At 38.2% G+C, this 7,712-nt stretch overlaps 1 pseudogene across 1 annotated transcript; it reads left to right on the plus strand.

The window, feature by feature from the left end:
- The first annotated feature begins 2,461 nt into the window (after positions 1-2,461).
- Positions 2,462-4,417, plus strand: LOC309962970 (mitochondrial import inner membrane translocase subunit TIM14-like; annotated as a pseudogene). The gene is made up of 2 exons: positions 2,462-2,470; positions 4,050-4,417. The product of its transcript is annotated as a mitochondrial import inner membrane translocase subunit TIM14-like (transcript).
- Positions 4,418-7,712: the final 3,295 nt, after the last annotated feature.

The following is a 7,712-nucleotide window of genomic DNA, read 5'->3' on the forward strand; positions in this document are numbered from 1 at the left end:
TACAAGGGAATCCCCGTAAGGTTAACAGCTGATCTTGCAGCAGAAACGCTGCAAGCCAAAAGAGAGTGGCAAGACATATTTAAAGTGATGAATGGGGAAAACCTAACACCACAATTACTTTTCCCAGCAAGGATCTCATTCAGATTCGACGGAGAAATTAAACTCTTTACAAACAAGCAAAAGCTAAGAGAATTCAGCACCACCAAACCAGCTTTACAACAAATGCTAAAGGAACTTCTCTAGGCAGGAAACACAAGAGAAGGAAAAGACCTACAATAACAAGCCCAACACAATTAAGAAAATGGGAATAGGAACATACATATCGATAATTACCTTAAATGTAAATGGATTAAGTGCTCCCACCAAAAGACGTAGACTGGCTGAATGGATACAAAAACAAGACCCATATATATGCTGTCTACAAGAGATGCACTTCAGACCTAGGGACACATACAAACTGAAAGTGAGGGGATGGAAAAAGATATTCCACACAAACGGAAAACAAAAGAAAGCTGGAGTAGCAATTCTCATATCAGACAAAATAGACTTTAAAATAAGGTCTATTACAAGAGACAAAGAAGGACACTACATAATGATCAAGGAATCAATCCAAGAAGAAGATATAACAATTGTAAATATTTATGCACCCAACATAGGAGCACCTCGATACATAAGGCAAATGCTAACAGCCATAAAAGGGGAAATCAACAGTAACACATTTATAGTAGGGGACTTTAACACCCCACTTTCACCAATGGACAGATCATCCAAAATGAAAATAAATAAGGAAACACAAGCTTTAAATGATACATTAAACAAGATGGACTTAATTGATATTTATGGGACATTCCATCCAAAAACAACAGAATACACTTTCTTCTCAAGTGCTCATGGAACATTCTCCAGGATAGATCATATCATGGGTCATAAATCAAGCCTTGGTAAATTTAATAAAATTGAAATCATATCAAGTATCTTTTCCGACCACAACACTATGAGACTAGATCAATTACAGGAAAAAATCTGTTAAAAATACAAACACATGGAGATTAAACAATACATTACTTACTAACCAAGAGATCACTGAAGAAATCAAAGAGGAAATCGAAAAATACCTGGAAACAAATGACAGTGAAAACACGACCACCCAAAACCTATGGGATGCAACAAAAGCAGTTCTAAGAGGTGAAATTATAGCAGTATAATCCTACCTCAAGAAACAAGAAAAAACTCAAATAAACAACCTAACCTTACATCTAAAGCAATTAGAGAAAGAAAAACAAAAAAATTCCCAAAGTTACCAGAAGGAAGGAAATCATAAATATCAGATCAGAAATAAATGAAAAAGAAATAAAGGCAACGATAGCAAAGATCAATAAAACTAAAACCTGGCTCTTTGAGAAGATAAATAAAATTGATAAAACATTAGCCAGACTCATGACAAATAAAAAGGAGAAGACTCAAATCAATAGAAATAGAAATGAAAAAGGAGAAGTAACAACTGACACTGCAGAAATACAAAGGATCATGACAGGTTACTACAAGTAACTCTATGGCAATAAAATGGACAACCTGGAAGAAATGGACAAATTCTCAGAAAATCACAACCTTACAAGACTGAACCAGGAAGAAATAGAAAATATAAACAGACCAATCACAAGCACTGAAATTGAGACTGTGATTAAAAATCTTCTGACAAACAAAAGCCGAGGACCAGATGGCTTCACAGGTGAATTCTATCAAACATTTAGAGAAGAGCTAACACCTATCCTTCTCAAACTCTTCCAAAATATAGCAGAGGGAGGAACACTCCCAAACTCATTCTACGAGGCCACCATCTCCCTGATACCAAAACCAGACAAAGATCTCACAAAGAAAGAAAACTACAGGCCAATATCACTGATGAACATAGATGCAAAAAATACTCAACAAAATGCTAGCAAACAGAATCCAACAGCATATTAATAGGATCATACACCATGATCAAGTGGGGTTTATCCCAGGAATGCAAGGATTCTTCAATATACGCAAATCAATCAACGTGATAAAACATATTAACAGATTGAAGGAGAAAAACCATATGATCATCTCAATAGATGCAGAAAAAGCTTTCAAATTCAACACCCATTTATGACAAAAACCCTCCAGAAAGTAGGCATAGAGGGAACTTACCTCAACATAATAAAGGCCATATATGACAAACCCACAGCCAACATTGTTCTCAATGGGGAAAAACTGAAACCATTTACTCTAAGATTAGGACCAAGACAAGGTTGTCCACTCTCACCACTATTATTCAACATAGTTTTGGAAGTTTTAGCTATGGCAATCAGAGAAGAAAAAGAAATAAAAGGAATCCAAATGGGGAAAGAAGAAGTAAATCTGTCACTGTTTGCAGATGACATGGTACTATACATAGAGAATCCTAAAGATGCTGCTAGAAAGCTAAAAGAGTGAATCAATGAATCTGGTAAAGTAGCAGGATACAAAATTAATGCACAGAAATCTCTTGCATTCCTATACACTAATGATGAAAAATCTGAAAGAGAAATTAAAGAAACACTCCCATTTACCATTGCAACAAAAAGAATAAAATACCTAGGAATAAACCTACCTAAGAAGACAAAAGACCTGTGTGCAGGGCTTCCCTGGTGGCGCCGTGGTTGAGAGTCCACCTGCCGATGCAGGGGACATGGGTTTGTGCCGCGGTCCGGGAAGATCCCACATGCCGCAGAGCGGCTGGGCCCATGAGCCATGGCCGTTGAGCCTGCGCGTCCGGAGCCTGTGCTCCGCGATGGGAGAGGCCGCAGCAGTGAGAGGCCCGCGTACAGCAAAAAAAAAAAAAAAAAAAAAAAAGACCTGTGTACAGAAAACTATAAGACACTGTTGAAAGAAATTAAAGATGATACCAACAGATGGAGAGCTATACCATGTTCTTGGATTGGAAGGATCAACACTGTGAAAATGACTTTACTACCCAAAGCAATCTACAGATTCAATGCAATCCCTATCAAACTACCAATGACATTTTTCACAGAACTAGAACAAAAAAATCTCACAATTTGTATGGAAACACAAAAGACCCCAAATAGCCAAAGCAATATTGAGAACGAAAAACGGAGCTGGAGGAGTCAGGCTCCCTGACTTCCGACTATACTACAAAGCTACAGTGATCAAGACAGTATGGTACTGGCACAAAAACAGAAATATAGATAAATGGAACAGGATAGAAAGCCCAGAGATAAACCCACGCACATATGGTCACCTTATCTTTGATAAAGGAGGCAAGAATATACAATGGAGAAAAGACAGCCTCTTTAACAAGTGGTGCTGGGAAAACTGGACAGCTACATGTAAAAGAATGAAATTAGAACACTCCCTAACACCATACACAAAAATAAACTCAAAATGGATTAAAGACCTAAATGTAAGGCCAGACACTATAAAACTCTTAGAGGAAAACATAGGCAGAACACTCTATGACATACATGACAGCAAGATCCTTTTTGACCCACCTCCTAGAGAAACGGAAATAAAAACAAAAATAAACAAATGGGACCTAATGAAACTTCAAAGCTTTTGCACAGCAAAGGAAACCATAAACAAGACGAAAAGACAACCCTCAGAATGGGAGAAAATATTTACAAATGAAGCAACTGACAAAGGATTAATCTCCAAAATTTACAAGCAGCTCATGCCACTCAATATCAAAAAAACAGGGGGTGGTGGTGTGAGGAATTGGGCAATTGGGATTGACATGTATACACTGATGTGTAGAAAACTGATGACTAAAAAGAACCTCTGAGACATATATATATATATATATATATATATATATATATATACCAAAAAACAAACAACCCAATCCAAAACTGGGCAGAAGACCTAAATAGACATTTCTCCAAAGAAGATATACAGATTGCCAACAAACACATGAAAGGATGCTCAACATCACTAATCATTAGAGAAATGCAAATCAAAACTACAATGAGGGTAGTAGAGGTGTAGAATTGGTGGGGTGGGATGAACCGTGTTCCTGGTGGAAGCAGAAGAGCCGAGTGGGAACCATTGCCAGTACAGTGGTAGCAGTTGGACTGACCATTGCTGCTGCAGGATTTGCAGCCCGTTACACTTTGCAAGACTTGAAGCATATGGAGCCTCAAGTGAAACAAGTTTTTCAAAGTCTACCGAAATCTGCCTTCAGTGGTGGCTATTACAGAGGTGGGTTTGAACCCAAAGTGACAAAACAGGAAGCAGCATTAATACTAGGTGTAAGCCCTACTGCCAATAAGGGAAAATAGAGACGCTCATTGACGAATTATGCTTTTAAATCACCCAGACAAGGGAGGATCTCCTTATATAGCAGCCAAAAATCAATGAAGCTAAAGATTTACTAGAAGGTGAAGCTAATAAATGAAGTAAATGTATGATGAATTTTAAGTTCTTACTCATTTACGTATATGAGTACCAGCTTTTTATAATAAAATGCCTCAAAGTGACACATTTTAAAAATTGGCATAAGCTAAATCAAAGCCTTCATATAAATTTGAGGATTTAAAATCAGATTATAGAATATTTGTAGGTTAATATTCAATAATTATGGATAAATGCATGCCATTTGAAGTGTTGTTCATTAAAAAAAAAAAACTACAATGAGGTATCACCTCACATCAGTCAGAATGGCCATTATCAAAAAATCTACAAACAATAAATGCTGGAGAGAGTGTGGAGTAAAGGGAGCCCTCTTGCACTATTGGTGGGAATGTAAATTGATACAGCCACTATGGTGAACAGTATGGAAGTTACTTAAAAAACTAAAAATAGAACTACCCTACGACCCAGCAATCCCACTACTGGGCATATACCCTGAGAAAACCATAATTCAAAGAGAGTCATGTACCACAATGTTCATTGCAGCTCTATTTACAGTAGCCAGGACATGGAAGCAACCTAAGTGTCCATCAACAGATGAATGGATAAAGAAGATGTGGTACATATATACAATGGAATATTACTCAGCCATAAAAAGAAATGAAATTGAGTTATTTGTAGTGAGGTGGATGGACCTAGAGTCTGTCATACAGAGTGAAGTAAGTCAGAAAGAGAAAAACAAATACCGTATGCTAACACATATATATGGAATCTAAAAAAAAAAAAATGGTTCTGAAGAACCCAGGGGCAGGACAGGAGCAAAGACGCAGAGGTAGAGAATGGTCTTCAGGACATGGGGAGGGGAAGGGTAAGCTGGGACGAACTGAGAGAGTGGCATGGACATATACACACTACCAAATGTAAAATAGATAGCTAGTGGGAAGCAGTCGCATAGAACAGGGAGATCAGCTCGGTGCTTTGTGACCACTTAGAGGGGTGGGATAGGGAGGGTGGGAGGGAGACGCAAGAGGGAGGAGATATGGTGATATATGTATATGTATAGCTGATTCACTTTATAAAGCAGAAACTAACACACCATTGTAAAGCACTTATACTCCAATAAAGATGTTTTTAAAAATCTATAAAAAAAAACTTAGTGATCTAAAATACTAACCAATTTTTATTGCTTGTGTGTATATGAGTGCTCTGATTAGTTTTGTGATGTGGGCCTGACTTGATTTATCTCAGTTAGGTGTGTTCATACATCTGCCATCTTCCCAATCATTCTACCACAACACCTCAGCATAAATGTCCTGCTGTCAGATAAGGCCAAGCAAAGAAAAAGATAATCTTTTTGCCTGGTCTTTTGGGCAACACTATTGTAATTCCAAGACCCTAAGCTCCCTACACTTTAGAAATTTAAAATCATCATTCAGCCTATCTCAAAATTTCAGCATTATCTCAATTTTTGTTTTCTCCTTATCACATCCTGCTCAGGCTCTTGGAATCGTTTCTTTACAAACCTCCACATTTCCAGGGATTCATCCTCCCTACATTCCCCTCCTGTGAGAGTCACTTTGACCCTCTTAGTCTCTTGTGAAAATCTCTTCTCTTGCTCCTGTCCCTCCACAAACATTTGCATACATATGCACAGGTTGGTGTACCACATCTTAAAATTAGAAGGAAAAGGGAATCAATAGCAGAATGTTTTCAAAAATGAAAAATAAAAAATTTAAATTAAACGACACAATAGTTGAAATCCATTTTATCTATTTCTTCCAGTTGAGCCAAATCCTGGAAAACTCTGAAAATGACATATTTACCATCTTCGGTCCATTCACTCATGCTGTATGTCCATCGCTGACTACTTATAATAAACATACACGATTGTTGGAAAACTCACAAATCCAGACCTTGTTGATATGGCTACTGTCAAAATTAATCATCTCTTCTCAAGCAACATAGTTTTCCCTTTGTTAACTTCATTAGAGCCCTTGAGCAAAATGTGCCCGGATTTTCAAAAGTATGTCTGGAAATTATAACAAGACCCAAAGTCAGTCAGTAATTTCTGGATCTAAAGCCTGTAGTTGAGGTATGATGTCCTATTTGGCTAAAAAAGGAACCATTTTTCATGAATTTGCTCACATTTATTTTCAATCCTTGCTTGCTGCCTTGCCAAAAATGGCTGCATCTCTAACCTTATCTCTTTTTAAGCCCATTTCTAGAAGGCATGGGCTTAGTCCTCACCACACTTCTCTTCTCCAAGCTTCCCCACAATGCGTGGCATGCAGTTGGAACTTAATAGGTATTTACTCTTTATAATGATAGTGTGGAGCTCATTTCAGACAGACCACCCTTTTGTCAGTGGACTTCACAAAAGCAGAAGCTTATAATAGAAAAGTGTGGTCTTTTGAACATCTGGAATAAATGCCAAGACACTGGTCTAAACACTCTTCTCTGGAGATTCAGATTTGTCTTTCTTTGAAGCTTGTATGTGTGTGGTTATAGCTATTGTTCTTGAAAAGCCAATGTCTGATGCCTTTTCTTTGGATTTGTTTATACTCATAGCCTTAAACTAAATTTAAAACCTTAACAGCTGCTCCCTATTCTTTGTTTGAAACTTCAATTCCCTTTACACTTTAAACTTCTTCACCCTGTGTCTTTTAGAGCCTCATCTTCCAGGTCTCACGGCCAGCACTGAAGATCCTTGGAGGGAGGACCCCTCATCCCACTGATTTTGTTTAGCATAAGACTAGCTCTTTGCCCTCTTTGTTTTCCATGGCTCAGTCATTCTAAACCATCTTATGTCATCGTAAACACTGCTTCCATCTATATACTTTCAGGTACCATGTGTCCACTCTTGGGGGACCACTCAATCCTCTTCGGTTTTCTTCAGTTACTGAATCCAGCCATTGAGATCTAGTTTTCTCTCCTGTTGTCAGTATGGAGCCAATCAGACCAGAGAATCATATTAACCAAACAAGAGGGTAGCACCAGGGTTAGAAAGGGCTGAAGTTCTCAGGTTGGTTTCCTTTTATATCTCCCCATTCGTAACGTATAATTCCTAGTGAGTGGACTTGAAGCCCCATATTTTACAAAGTTCCCTCTGACACAGTTCACCTCAGCGCTCTCCTCTCCTCTTTCCCACAAACTCTTGAGGCCCTAGAAAGTCTTCTTTCAATCCATACAGACAAGCAGTTCTACTTATTAGTTTGATCCAATGCCAAGTTACTTTTCTGAAACACTTTCAGTCTGCATCATAAGCCAACACTCCCACGAGAGCTGGCCTGCTGCCTTCCCACACTGATGGTGTGAGGGGGGAAAAAAAACACCCCGCACAT

The sequence above is a fragment of the Leucopleurus acutus genome (assembly GCF_964270905.1).
Source record: "Leucopleurus acutus genome assembly, chromosome: 6".
Taxonomy (NCBI): Eukaryota; Metazoa; Chordata; class Mammalia; order Artiodactyla; family Delphinidae; genus Leucopleurus; species Leucopleurus acutus.